This window comes from Ranitomeya variabilis, chromosome 2, assembly GCF_051348905.1.
Source record: "Ranitomeya variabilis isolate aRanVar5 chromosome 2, aRanVar5.hap1, whole genome shotgun sequence".
In the NCBI taxonomy this organism is placed as follows: Eukaryota; Metazoa; Chordata; class Amphibia; order Anura; family Dendrobatidae; genus Ranitomeya; species Ranitomeya variabilis.
Genome location: NC_135233.1, coordinates 1,078,815,172 through 1,078,830,767, shown reverse-complemented (window position 1 = coordinate 1,078,830,767; position 15,596 = coordinate 1,078,815,172). Strand labels below are relative to the sequence as shown.

General features: G+C 40.6%; 1 protein-coding gene across 2 annotated transcripts in view; it reads left to right on the top strand.

Annotated features, from left to right (window-relative positions):
• The window catches only part of LOC143808717 (cytochrome P450 2K4-like), a 177,264-nt gene that overhangs the window by 107,257 nt on the left and 54,411 nt on the right, over positions 1-15,596 (top strand). The window lies entirely within an intron of this gene.

Here is a 15,596-nt window from a genome sequence, read left to right as displayed (position 1 = left end):
ACCTGTTTAGTAAAAATTCAGCATTCTTTTTATTTATTATTCCAGGCTGTAACATTTTTATTCTGCAGCAACCTGTTTAGTAAAAATTCAGCATTCTTTTTATTTATTATTCCAGGCTGTAACAATTTTATTCTGCAGTAACCTGTTTAGTAAAAATTCAGCATTATTTTTATTTATTATTCCAGGCTGTAACATTTTTTATTCTGCAGTAACCTTTTTAGTAAAAATTCACCATTCTTTTTATCTATTATTCCAGGCTGTAACATTTTTATTCTGCAGTAACCTGTTTAGTAAAAATTCAGCATTATTTTTATTTTTTATTCCAGGCTGTAACATTTTTATTCTGCAGTAACCTGTTTAGTAAAAATTCAGCATTCTTTTTATTTATTATTCCAGGCTGTAACATTTTTATTCTGCAGTAACCTGTTTAGTAAAAATTCAGCATTCTTTTTATTTATTATTCCAGGCTGTAACAATTTTATTCTGCAGTAACCTGTTTAGTAAAAATTCAGCATTATTTTTATTTATTATTCCAGGCTGTAACATTTTTTATTCTGCAGTAACCTTTTTAGTAAAAATTCACCATTCTTTTTATTTATTTTTCCAGGCTGTAACATTTTTATTCTGCAGTAACCTGTTTAGTAAAAATTCAGCATTCTTTTTATTTATTATTCCAGGCTGTAACATTTTTATTCTGCAGTAACCTGCTTAGTAAAAATTCAGCATTCTTTTTATATCTTTGGTTTATATGTCCCACAATTTCAGAGATCTCTTGATTTTTACCAGAGTCGGTATTCACATAAAGTGAAAAATTGTTTCAAAATTGTGTTTTATAACACAGAAGACTCATTGTATGGACATTATGTTATATCCTATTAGATTTTCATATTATTTGTAGTTGCTTGTGAGCTTGAGTTGTTTGTGGGTTTGCCTCTGTAAGCTGTATTTTTCTGCCTGCAGTCCATAATGCTCAGCATGTGGTTACATATTTATTCTGCAGTAACCTGTTTAGTAAAAATTCAGCATTCTTTTTATTTATTATTCCAGGCTGTAACATTTTTATTCTGCAGCAACCTGTTTAGTAAAAATTCACCATTCCTTTTATTTATTATTCCAGGCTGTAACATTTTTATTCTGCAGTATCCTGTTTAGTAAAAATTCAGCATTCTTTTTATTTATTATTCCAGGCTGTAAAATTTTTATTCTGCAGTAACCTGTTTAGTAAAAATTCAGCATACTTTTTATTTATTAATCCAGGCTGTAACATTTTTTTTCTGCAGTAACCTGTTTTTAAAAATTCAGCATTCTTTTTATATCTTTGGTTTATATGTCCCACAATTTCAGAGATCTCTTGATTTTTACCAGAGTCGGTATTCACATATAGTGCAAAATTGTGTCAAAATTGTGTTTTATAACACAGCAGACTCATTGTACGGACATATTATGTATATCCTGTGTTTTGACAAGTATAAAGTGGTTGTTTTATACATTTCTAAAAAAAAGCAAAGACACGGTATTGTAAATTTTAAAGATTTTAATGTAATAAAATAAATACATCTCAAGGACATTTCAATACTATAAAATTCATACTGGATGATATAAAAATCACCACATGTACAATTAACATATATCATTACACTTCAAATGTGTGTTCTGACCTGCAGGTAATTAATTAAAACAAGCTATAAAAAATGTTTGTGTTTTTGATGTATTAAAATTACACTGGATCAGCACTGCTGTTGACACCTCCAGGGTTGTCTTGGATGTGTAAAACTGTGGTTGAATCATGTAATAGCCTCTGGGGATATTGTGTAGTTATAGCGTTGCAATCTGTCTTTCGCCTGCTTCTAGCTGCTGGCTGTCTTCTGGAACTAGCCAGCATATGTAGAGCCTTCTTAATGACTCTGGTTCTATAAGATCTTTACGGTGTTATTTTAGTTAATTTTTCAGCCCATAGATAGCCAAATTTAGGTGGTGGATTAGATTTAGTTAAATTCACAGGGGGTGTATGTACACATGCATGATTTAGTTTAAAGCCAGGTTTAGTCAGCTGGATTTAGATTTATTTAAATTCACTGGTGGGGTGTATGTGCACATGCATGATTTACTTTAAAAGCATATAGTTCAGCAATAATGTCAGGAGTTTGACAGGCATTTATCAGTCTTTCATACGTATCACAGAACGATTTTAGTTTGATCTGAGCGAGTTTGGTATGGACGTACTGAGCAGACATGGCAATAAAGATTTTGTTGTGTTCATCATTCCATACAGGGCTCCCTGTGTAAAATGAATGTTCAGCAACATTCTGTTTTTTACTTACACAGCGCCGTGATACTAAGCATTTCTTTAGAGGTAGTAGAGTGCCAAAATCGCTAGAAGATCCTGCAAGAGCAGAATCTGCAGATTGTACAGCCTGACACACCCGTATATTGAACGGAACTGTGGGTGACCACATACCCTCAGAGAGCTGTTCAGTTTCTCTGTTTTTAGAAGTACCTTGTGGAATGCTGACTGTGCTATTGGCCTCCTGAGTTATACAGGGACTAGCGATCTGTGATGCAAATCGCTTTCTTGAAACGTTTTTAGATTTTTGATGTGAAATCTTGGGGCTTGGATTCCCAGAGTGTTTGGGTGCCGCATAGCTTTCCTCACGATCTACAACACAGACGGGCGAAAGAGGCGTTGTTCTCACAGACGCATTAGCTCTTTCTGGTTGATTCTGTGCAGATCCGTAATTACACTGCTGCAACTCTCGTGGTTGAAGATCCGACGTATCTAAAAGAAAAGATTCAAGTGTCTGTTACCCGCGAAACCGGTGTAAAATTGGAAAAGCTACACGACGACACTTATCTATGATCCTGCATAATATTTGAAAACTTACCGGCGACAGTTATCCATGAAATCATTGTAACAATATTTGCATAAATCCAGTATAGAGCAGACCACATATATACTTACAAGTATGAACCGGGAATTGCACCTCCGCAGCTCCTGGTTTAATGGACCGCGCATTGTTCAAACTCGTCGAGATGGGGATATTCTCTTTTTCAAACTGAATTTTTCTGACAGCTAGTTTCGCAGATGTAAATAAAATATAACTATTAGTTAACACAGAAGTGATTTTCTACACAAAAGTGAGAACCGTATGTATTTCAAGTGAACCGTTACCTTTTCTATTCTTGAGACACCTGCTTAACGAATTTCCGCGTCTTTTAGGAGCATCGGGTAGCGGCGAAATTACAGTGTTCTTGACATCTATGATCTCGATGTCTGAATCCAGATTTTCACATGGTTCAGGAGCACACCAGTTTTCCGGCATATAGACCGATGGCTGCATGTCAGTATCTGTATGAGAAATTGCACTTAGTTCGTGTTTACATACAAAGGATTAAAGCATCTGACACAGTATAATATAGTTTTTATGGTATAACCCCTGTTTATGGTGTATCTGTTTTAATAATTTAGTATTATATTGGCGGCTAGCGGCATTATTTGTTTTAATAATTTAACCGTATATTTATTATGACATAATTTGTGTAATACAATAGTTAATAGCTGTTATAGTTTTATGCTATAACCAGTATTTATGGTGTAAAATTAATAAATTAATATAGCAAGACTTATTACCTATGTCTTGCTTAGTATAAACATATTTATGCAGTAGGCGTAAATTTAGTTGTTGAGGTTTATAGATCGTGTTTGTCTGTGGTGGTGCGGAATTAACACAGATAATATATATATATATATATATATATATATATATATATATATATATATATATATATATATATATTGTAAGATTGCTCTTACTGAGTGTATTGGGGGACACTTGCTTGGCCGCGCTATTCAGCACGTTTTTTTCCAAACAAAACAGTCTATATGGTTTATTATGGCATCATAAACCACAGAAAATATGAATAACTGTCAAACAGTCTTTACATTAATCTTCACATCATAGTATATGGCTTTAAACCGCGGTCACTAAACACACTGAACCTCTGTGTCCAGTTATCGTGCATGCCATACAGTTGATTAATGTCCATGGAGCACAACAGGCACTAACATACGACACTACGGTTGCAGCAACTAAACATGCTGGTCCTCCCTTGACCAGTTGCCGTGGGTTACCACACAGTTCATATCACAAGTACCAACAGTCTGTGGAGGTACCTTACGGGAGCTCCTGCTCCACCTGCTGACTCCTTGTCAGTGCACTGGGAAAGCTGCCTCACGGGAATCATCAAATTGCCTTTGCGGCATATCTTAGTTAGTCCAGACCCACCGGAGGACGGTAACTTCCCCAAGTTTCACTGTGCGCTGCTCAGGGATCCGGTCCTACTCCCAGGACCTCCCACGTCAGCATGTGCTTTCCAGGAAGCCTTCTCCCAGGTCTTCCAACACAGGAACATACACAGGGGCATGTGACCCACACCCTGGTCACATTATGTACCTTGTAACCACACCTCATAGGTGAGGTATATCACATGGGCTGATCATGTGATCATGACATCACTGCAGGTCCTCATAGTCCTGCAGGAAAAAAGGTACAGTGAGTGCCCTCACCCAGTGATGAGGTATGTGTGTAGCCAGACCCTCCTGTTATGGACCTGGTGGTTAGGTGCACGTGGAATGACCTGATAGTTAAACTTGAAATCGGGACAAGCTCTGGGGAAGTGGGAGCTCTGCTGACCGCAAACCCTAATCCTATCACACAACTGGAATTAGCCGTGGAGCGTGCCTGACTCTGCCTAGATGCCTCTTCACAGCCTAAGAGCTTTCTACCCCTAAAGATAGGAAATAAAGCCTCACCTTGCCTCAGAGAAATTCCCCAAAGGAATAGGCAGCCCCCCACAAGTATTGACTGTGAGTTAAGAGGAAATCACAAACACAGGAATGAAATAGGTTTAGCAAAGGAGGCCAGACTAACTAAACAGACAGAGGATAGAAAAGGGATCTTTGCGGTCAACACAAAAAAACTACAAAAAACCACGCAGAGTGTGCAAAAAGACCCCCGCACCGACTCACGGTGAGGTGGTGCCACTCTGCACCCCCAGAGCTTCCAGCTAGCAAGGCAATATCATGATAGCAAGCTGGACTAGAACCTAGCAAGTACAAAATGAGAAACAAATGAACGAGCAGGAACTTAGCTTCTGCTGGAGTAGACAGGTCACCAGAAAGATCCAAGAGAGAACTGAACCAGTATTAAGACATCGACAGCTGGCATGAAGTAACGATCTGAGTGGAGTTAAATAGAGAAGCCAGCAGCAATAAACGAGGGCAGCTGGGAAGGAACCTCAAGAACCAGCGGTTCCACTCACTGCCACCAGAGGGAGTCCACAGACAGAACTCACCGAAATACCGTTCATGACCACAGGAGGGAGTTCGAGAACGGAATTCACAACAGTACCCCCCCTTGAGGAGGGGTCACCGAACCCTCACCAGAGCCCCCAGGCCAATCAGGACGAGCCAAATGAAAGGCACGAACTAAATCGGCAGCATGGACATCAGAGGCAACAACCCAGGAATTATCCTCCTGACCATAGCCCTTCCATTTGACCAAGTACTGAAGTTTCCGTCTCGAAATACGAGAATCCAGGATCTTCTCCACCACATACTCCAACTCCCCCTTGACCAGCACCGGAGCAGGAGGGTCAATGGAGGGAACCATAGGCACCACATATCTCCGCAGCAATGACCTATGGAACACATTATGGATGGCAAAAGAAGCTGGAAGGGCCAAACAAAATGACACAGGATTGAGAATTTCAGAAATCTTATAAGGACCAATGAAACGAGGCTTAAACTTAGGAGAAGAAACCTTCATAGGAACATAACAAGACGACAACCAAACCAAGTCCCCAACAGGAAATCGGGGACCAACACAGCGACGGCGGTTAGCGAAACGTTGAGCCTTCTCCTGGGACAATGTCAAATTGTCCACTACGTGTGTCCAAATTTGCTGCAACCTGTCCACCACAGAATCCACACCAGGACAGCAGTCCGAAGGCTCAACCTGCCCTGAAGAAAAACGAGGATGAAAACCAGAGTTACAAAAAAAAGGCGAAACCAAAGTAGCCGAACTGGCCCGATTATTAAGGGCGAACTCAGCCAATGGCAAGAAGGTCACCCAATCATTCTGATCCGCAGAGACAAAGAATCTCAGATATGTTTCCAAAGTCTGATTGGTTCGTTCAGTTTGGCCATTTGTCTGAGGATGGAAAGCCAAAGAAAAAGACAAATCAATGCCCATCTTAGCACAAAAGGACCGCCAAAACCTTGAAACAAACTGGGAACCTCTGTCTGACACGATGTTCTCCGGAATGCCATGCAAATGAACCACATGCTGGAAAAACAATGGAACCAAATCAGAAGAGGAAGGCAATTTAGGCAAGGGTACCAAATGGACCATTTTAGAGAAGCGATCACAAACCACCCAGATGACCGACATCCTTTGAGAAACAGGGAGATCAGAAATAAAATCCATGGAAACATGCGTCCAGGGCCTTTTCGGGACCGGCAAGGGCAAAAGTAACCCACTGGAACGAGAACAGCAGGGCTTGGCCCGAGCACAAGTCCCACAGGACTGCACAAAAGAACGCACATCCCGTGACAACGAAGGCCACCAAAAGGACCTAGCCACCAAATCTCTGGTACCAAAAATCCCAGGATGACCAGCCAACACCGAACAATGAACCTCAGAGATAACTCTATTAGTCCATCTATCAGGGCAAACAGTTTCTCTGCTGGACAACGGTCAGGTCTATCAGCCTGGAACTCCTGCAGCACCAGCCGCAAATCAGGGGAGATGGCAGACAGAATTACCCCCTCTTTGAGAATACCAGCCGGCTCAGGAACTCCAGGAGAATCAGGCACAAAACTCCTTGAAAGGGCATCAGCCTTCACATTCTTAGAACCCGGAAGGTATGAAACCACAAAATTGAAACGGGAGAAAAACAGCGACCATCGAGCCTGTCTAGGATTCAACCGCTTGGCAGACTCGAGATAAGTCAGATTCTTGTGATCAGTTAAGACCACCACGTGATGCTTGGCTCCCTCAAGCCAGTGTTGCCACTCCTCGAATGCCCACTTCACAGCCAACAACTCCCAATTGCCAACATCATAATTACGCTCGGCAGGCGAAAACTTTCTAGAAAAGAAAGCACATGGCTTCATCACAGAGCCCTCAGAACTTCTTTGAGACAAAACAGCCCCTGCTCCAATCTCAGAAGCATCAACCTCGACCTGAAAAGGGAGCGAAACATCTGGCTGACACAACACAGGAGCTGAAGAGAAACAACGTTTCAACTCCTGAAAGGCCTCAACAGCCGCAGAGGACCAATTCACCACATCCGCACCTTTCTTGGTTTAACAACACTAGAAAAATTAGCGATGAAGCGACGGTAAAAATTAGCAAAGCCCAGGAATTTCTGAAGACTCTTCACAGATGTAGGCCGAGTCCAATCATAAATGGCCTGAGCTTTAACAGGATCCATCTCGATAGTAGAAGGGGAAAAAATGAAGCCCAAAAGGAAACCTTCTGAACTCCGAAGAGACATTTAGACCCCTTCACAAACAAGGAATTAGCACGAAGGACCTGGAACACCATTCTGACCTGTTTCACATGAGACTCCCAATCATCCGAAAAGACCAAAATATCGTCCAAATATACTATCATGAATCTATCCAGATACTTTCCGAAGATGTCATGCATAAAGGACTGAAACACAGATGGAGCATTAGAAAGCCCGAATGGTATCACCAGGTACTCAAAATGGCCCTCGGGCGTATTAAATGCTGTTTTCCATTCATCGCCCTGTTTTATACGCACAAGATTATATGCCCCTCGAAGATCTATCTTGGTGAACCAACTAGCCCCCTTAATCCGAGCAAACAAATCAGACAGTAGAGGCAAAGGGTACTGAAATTTCACCGTGATTTTATTGAGAAGGCGGTAATCTATACAAGGTCTCAGAGAACATCCTTCTTGGCCACAAAAAAGAACCCTGCTCCCAATGGTGACGACGACGGGCGAATATGCCCTTTCTCCAAGGACTCCTTTATATAACTCCGCATAGCGGCGTGTTCTGGCACCAATAAATTAAAAAGTCGTCCCTTAGGAAACTTGCTACCAGGAATCAGATTAATAGCACAGTCACAATCCCTATGAGGAGGTAGGACACTGGATTTGGGCTCATCAAATACATCCCGGTAATCAGACAAAAACTCAGGGACTTCAGAAGGAGTAGAGGAAGAAATTAACAACGATGGAACATCACCATGTACCCCTTGACAACCCCAACTGGACACAGACATTGATTTCCAATCCAATACTGGATTATGGACCTGTAACCATGGCAAACCCAACACGACCACATCATGCAGATTATGCAACACCAAAAAGCGAATATCCTCCTGATGTGCAGGAGCCATGCACATGGTCAACTGAGTCCAATACTGAGGCTTATTCTTGGCCAAAGGCGTAGCATCAATTCCTCTTAATGGAATAGGATGCTGCAAGGGCTCCAAGAAAAAACCACAGCGCCTGGCAAACTCCAGATCCATCAAATTCAGGGCAGTGCCTGAATCCACAAATGCCATAACAGAGTAGGACGACAAAGAGCACATCAGAGTAACGGACAAAAGAAATTTAGGCTGTACAGTACCAATGGTGACAGACCTAGCGAACCGCTTAGTGCGCTTAGGACAATCAGAGATAGCATGAGTGGAGTCACCACAGTAAAAACACAGCCCCTTCTGACGTCTTTGTTCTTGCCGTTCAGCTTTGGTCAAAGTCCAATCACTTTGCATAGGCTCAGGCCTCTGCTCAGAGGATACCGCCAAATAGTGCACAGATTTGTGCTCACTTAAGCGCCGATCGATCTGAATGGCCAAGGACATTGATTCATTCAGACCAGCGGGCGTGGGGAACCCCACCATAACATCCTTAAGGACTTCAGAAAGACCCTTTCTGAAAATTGCTGCCAGGGCACACTCATTCCACTGAGTAAGCACAGACCACTTTCTGAACTTCTGGCAATATACCTCTGCTTCATCCTGACCCTGACACAAGGCCAGCAAAATTTTCTCTGCCTGATCCACAGAATTCGGTTCATCATAAAGCAATCCCAGCGCCAGAAAAAACGCATCTATATTACGCAATGCAGGATCTCCTGGCGCAAGGGAGAATGCCCAGTCTTGAGGGTCGCCACGTAACAAAGAAATAATGATTTTTACTTGTTGAATGGGGTCACCAGAAGAGTGGGGTTTCAAAGCAAGAAACAGTTTACAATTATTTTTGAAATTCTGAAACTTAGATCTATCCCCAGAAAACAAATCAGGAATTGGAATTCTAGGCTCTAACATCGGATTCTGAACTACATAATTTTGAATGCTTTGTACCCTTGCAGTGAGTTGATCCACACAAGAGGACAGACCTTGAATGTCCATATCTACACCTGAGTCCTGAACCACCCAGAGGTTAAGGGGAAAAGAAAGACAAAACAGACTGCAGAGAAAAAAAAATGGTCTCAGAACTTCTCTTATCCCTCTATTGAGATGCATTAACACTTTGTGGGCCAGCTGTACTGTTATGGACCTGGTGGTTAGGTGCACACGAAATGACCTGATAGTTAAACTTGAAATCGGAACAAGCTCTGGGGAAGTGGGAGCTCTTTATTTCAAAAACCGACTAATACCTAAACATACTTTATTTGAAAATTGGTTAAAATTAGTAGACAAAACCCTGCAAACCTACCCTAAACAAAAATTGGGCAACTAGTTTTCCCTGTAATTCCCTAGTCCACCCTTCCTACCAGTGGAGGTTGGCACCCTAGCTTGTACGCAAACTGGTGCCCCCACTCAACAACGGCTTATCCTAATAGAACCTACTCAGCCCTACTATGCAGCAGGACAGAAAGAAGGAGACCGTCTCAACACAAACGTGCCGCTAGAAAAATGAAAAAAGGAAGGAGGGTGGTGACTGATAGGGGATAAACATTAAATATCAAAGGCCACAGCAAAAAATGTCAATGGTTTGCCTAAGATACCCGAAAACTTAGATAGCCATAATATAAATTCATAATCACAGAAACCACAATGGAGATTTGGAATAGGGGTATAATGTGCTGTGCCAGGCCTAGAATAGCTGACCCTCACAGACCCTAAAAAACTGTCCCTACCTGGCTGCGGAGGTTGGCACCCCTAAATAAACACGCCAGTGGCGCCCCCGCTCTCGTCGGCTGCTCCTCAATAGCCCTATCCACTTACCCTATACCGTCTAACCATAAAGCCCGTATGGACTAATGTGGACGTGGGAGGGGGAGGGGGGAAGGAAAGGACAGTATAAGAAAAATGGCCAAAGTAGGTCAGGGGAGTATATAACCCAGTTTCTGATGAGATTAATATCTCAGCTGAGGTACCGCATTACAAATACTGTGCATACCACTTTCAGTTTGTCAAAATAATATTATATATAGCAGGTTATTGCACAGGTGCCCACCAACAGACTGCTTTCAATCACCAGAATAACAATATATACCCGGTTATTGTACAGTTACCCACTAATTGTGTATGAATTAAGCATCCACCTGTTTTTTATCTCCCTAGGGTCCGTATTACGGGGATAATGTCCTAGAAAGTAAAAGATATTGTGGAATGCATGGGTAAACCCGTACCTAAATTAATACATCAGAGTACCTCCCCTATTGCACACTACCCGGCATATAAACAAAACCCCAAATAGACCGAATTCTCTTATCTGGTGTTCATGTGATCCTCTAACGCCTCAACGCGTTTCCCTGCCATGATATCAGTTCATCGGGAGGCTAATGGAACGACCGTTGTCCAAGGATACAGCATACGGCCATCATGAAGTACTGCTTGTAGGTGACATTTGTCTTAACCTAGGGGCCTCGAGACCTGTATTTAAAGAGAAAACACCACCCACAAGTTCTGACACACAGAATCTTAAAGACAGTTTTCAGCCCTTCAGTAATTTCATCCAGGCAGTATCGGATTACACTAATGAGCTGCAGCTGTTGTGTTAAAATAAGCAACTTAACTGGGTGTGAGATATATTACATAGGTCTGGAATATTTGGAATAAATACAACATCTAATATGAAATTTTATACAGCTGAATTTCGTCACGCCGAATTATGAACTCTTTGAATCCGTAGCTGCGGAACCGTTAGAAGATAATGAGCCTGCTCTTCACCTTATCACAGGTAATTAGGTTCGCCTTTTTGCATTTAGATAGGGAAAAATGTCATTGTAACACTGTACCAAGATACTGATCTTTCCTGTATCACATGTAAGAAAGCTATATATATATATATATATATATATATATATATATATATATATATATATTTATTTATATATATTATCTGTGTTGATTCCACACCACCACAGACAAACACGATTTATACACCTCAACAACTAAATTTACGCCTACTGCATAAATGTGTTTATACTAAGCAAGACATAGGTAATAAGGAATATGTCTTGCTATATTAATTTTACACCATAAATACTGGTTATAGCGTAAAACTATAACAGCTATTAACTATTGTATTACACAAATTATGTCATAATAAATATACGGTTAAATTATTAAAACAAATAATGCCGCTAGCCGCCAATATAATACTAAATTATTAAAACAGATACACCATAAATAGGGGTTATACCATAAAAACTATATTATACTATGTCAGATGCTTTAATCCTTTGTATGTAAACATGAACTAAGTGCAATTTCTCATACAGATGCTGACATGCAGCCATCGGTCTATATGCCGGAAAACTGGTGTGCTCCTGAACCATGTGAAAATCTGGATTCAGACGTCGAGATCATAGATGTCAAGAACACTGTAATTTCGCCGCTACCCGATGCTCCTAAAAGATGCAGAAATTCATTAAGCAGGTGTCTCAAGAATAGAAAAGGTAACGGTTCATTTGAAATACATACGGTTCTCACTTTTGTGTAGAAAATCACTTCTGTGTGAACTAATAGTTATATAATATTTACATCTGCGAAACTAGCTGTCAGAAAAATTCAGTTTGAAAAAGAGAATATCCCCGTCTCGACGAGTTTGAACAATGCGCGGTCCATTAAACCAGGAGCTGCGGAGGGGCAATTCCCAGTTCATACTTGTAAGTATATATCTGGTCTTCTCTATACTGGATTTATGCAAATATTGTTACAATGATTTCATGGATAACTGTCGCCGGTAAGTTTTCAAATATTACACAGGATCATAGATAAGTGTCAGCGTGTAGCTTTTCCAATTTTACACCGGTTTCGCGTATAACAGACACTCGCATCTTTTCTTTTAGATACGTCGGATCTTCAACCACGAGATTTGCAGCAGTGTAATTACGGATCTGCACAGAATCAACCACAAAGAGCTAATGCGTCTGTGAGAACAACGCCTCTTTTGCCCATCTGTGTTGCAGATCATGAGGAAAGCTACACGGTACCCAAACACTCCGGGAATCCAAGCCCCAAGATTTCACGTAAAAAATCTAAGAACGTTTCAAGAAAGCGATTTGCATCAGATCGCTAGTCCCTGTATAACTCAGGAGGCCAATAGCACAGTAAGCATTCCACAAGTTACTTCTGAAAACAGAAATTGAACAGATCTCCGAGGGTATGTGGTCATCCACAGTTCCGTTCAATATACGAGTGTGTCAGGCTGTACAATCCGCAGATTCTGCTCTTGCAGGATCTTCTAGCGATTTTGGCACTCTACCACCTCTAAAGAAACGCTCAGTATCACGGTTCCATGTAAGTAAAAAACAGAAAGTTGCTGAACATTCATCTTACACAGGGAGCCCTGTGTGGAATGATGAACACAAATAAATCTTTATTGCCATGTCTGCTCAGTACGTCCATAACAAACTCGCTCAGATCAAACTAAAATCTTTCTGTGATACGTATGAAAGACTGATAAATGCCTGTCCAACTCCTGACATTATCGCTGAACTATATGCTTTTAAACTAAATCATGCATGTGTACATACACCCCACCTGTGAATTTAAATAAATCTAAATCCAGCTGACTAAGCCTGGCTTTAAACTAAATCATGCATGTGTACATACACCCCCTGTGTATTTAAATAAATCTAATCCACCTGACTAAACTTGGCTATCTATGGGCTGAAAAATTAACTAAAATAACACCGTAAAGATCTTATAGAACCAGAGTCATTAAGAAGGCTCTACAGATGCTGGCTAGTTCCAGAAGACAGCCAGCAGTTAGAAGCGGGCGAAAGACAGATTGCAACGCTATAACTACACAATATCCCCAGAGGATATAACATGATTCAACCACAGTTTTACACATCCAAGACAACCCTGGAGGTGTCAACAGCAGTGCTGATCCAGTGTGATTTTAATACATCAAAAACACAAACATTTTTTATAGCTTGTTTTAATTAATTACCTGCAGGTCAGAACACACATTTGAAGTGTAATGATATATGTTAATTGTACATGTGGTGATTTTTATATCATCCAGTATGAATTTTATAGTATTGAAATGTCCTTGAGATGTATTTATTTTATTACATTAAAATCTTTAACCCCTTTCTGCCAGCTGACGGAATAGTACATCAGCTGGCAGATCCCCTGCTTTAAGGTGGGCTCCGGCGCTGAGCCCACCTTAAAGCCACGACATGTCAGCTGTTTTGTACAGCTGACATGTGCGCGCAATGAGCGCGAGCGGAATCGCGATCCGCCCGCGCCCATTAACTAGTTAAATGCCGCCGTCAAGCGCTGACAGCGGCATTTAACTAGCGCTCCCGGCCGCGCGGCCGGGACTACTCGCACTGCTGACCCCCGTCACATGATCGGGGGTCAGCAGTACATCACCATAACAACCAGAGGTCTCCTTGAGACCTCTATGGTTGTTGATGGCCGAATGCTTTGAGCACCACCCTGTGGTCGGCGCTCAAAGTACACGACCATTTCTGCTACATAGAGGTGATCTGTATTTCACCTCGATGTAGCAGAGCCGATCGAGTTGTGCATGCTTCTAGCCTCCTATGGAGGCTATTGAAGCATGCAAAATTAAGAAAAAAAAAGTGTTTAAAAATATTAAAAAAATTAAAAAAAATAAAAGTTCAAATCACCCCCCTTTCGCCCCAATCAAAATAAAATAATAAAAAAAAAATCAAACCTACACATATTTGGTATCGCCACGTTCAGAATCGCCCGATCTATCAATAAAAACAAAGGATTAACCTGACCGCTAAATGGCGTAGCGAGAAAAAAAATCAAAACGCCAAAATTACGTTTTTTGGTCGCCGCGACATTGCATTAAAATGTAATAACGGGCAATCAAAAGAATGTATCTACACCAAAAGGCTATCATTAAAAACGCCAGCTCGGCACGCAAAAAATAAGCCCTCACCTGACCCCAGATCATGAAAATTGGAGACGCTACGGGTATCGGAAAATCACACTTTTTTTTTTTTTTTTTTTTTTTTGCAAATTTTGGAATTTTTTTTCACCACTTAGATAAAAAATAACCTAGACATGTTAGGTGTCAATGAACTCGTAATGATCTGGAGAATCATAATGGCAGGTCAGTTTTAGCATTTGGTGAACCTAGCAAAATAGGCAATCAAAAAACAAGTGTGAGATTGCACTTTTTTTGCAATTTCATCACACTTGGAATTTTTTTCCCGTTTTCTGTTACACGGCATGGAAAAACCAATGGTATCGTTCAAAAGTACATCTCGTGCCGCAAAAAATAAGCCCTCACATGGCCATATTGACGGAAAAATAAAAAAGTTATGGCTCTGGGAAGGAGGGGAGCGAAAAACGAAAACGAAAAAACGGAAAAAGCTCCGGGGGTGAAGGGGTTAAAATTTACAATACCGTGTCTTTGCTTTTTTTAGAAATGTATAAAACAACCGCTTTATACTTGTCAAAACACAGGATATACATAATATGTCCGTACAATGAGTCTGCTGTGTTATAAAACACAATTTTGACACAATTTTGCACTATATGTGAATACTGACTCTGGCAAAAATCAAGAGATCTCTGAAATTGTGGGACATATAAACCAAAGATATAAAAAGAATGCTGAATTTTTACTAAGCAGGTTACTGCAGAGTAAAAATGTTACAGCCTGGAATAATAAATAAAAAGAATGCTGATTTTTTTACTAAACAGGTTACTGCAGAATAAAAGTGAGGCAAACTCACAAACAACTCAAACTCACAAGCAACTACAAATAATATGAAAATCTAATAGGATATAAAATAAACAGCATGGTGTGTTATAAACACAACAAACTCACAAACAATTCAAACTCACAAGCATCTACAAATAATTTGAAAATCTAATAGGATATAAAATAAACACTTTCACCTCTGCTGTATGTTATTGTATACCATGCTGTAATCCATATACAATGTATTGTGTCTGATACATCGTATTGCTGCATCACTCTAACACTGGACATTATATGAGAATTACACTATCATACAACATTGAGATTTAGCTAACATTGCAAAGTGTGACTGTGGTTAGCTGGCCGCACTTTGCATGGACATTATCTGTACAGGGTGGGGCGTTATAA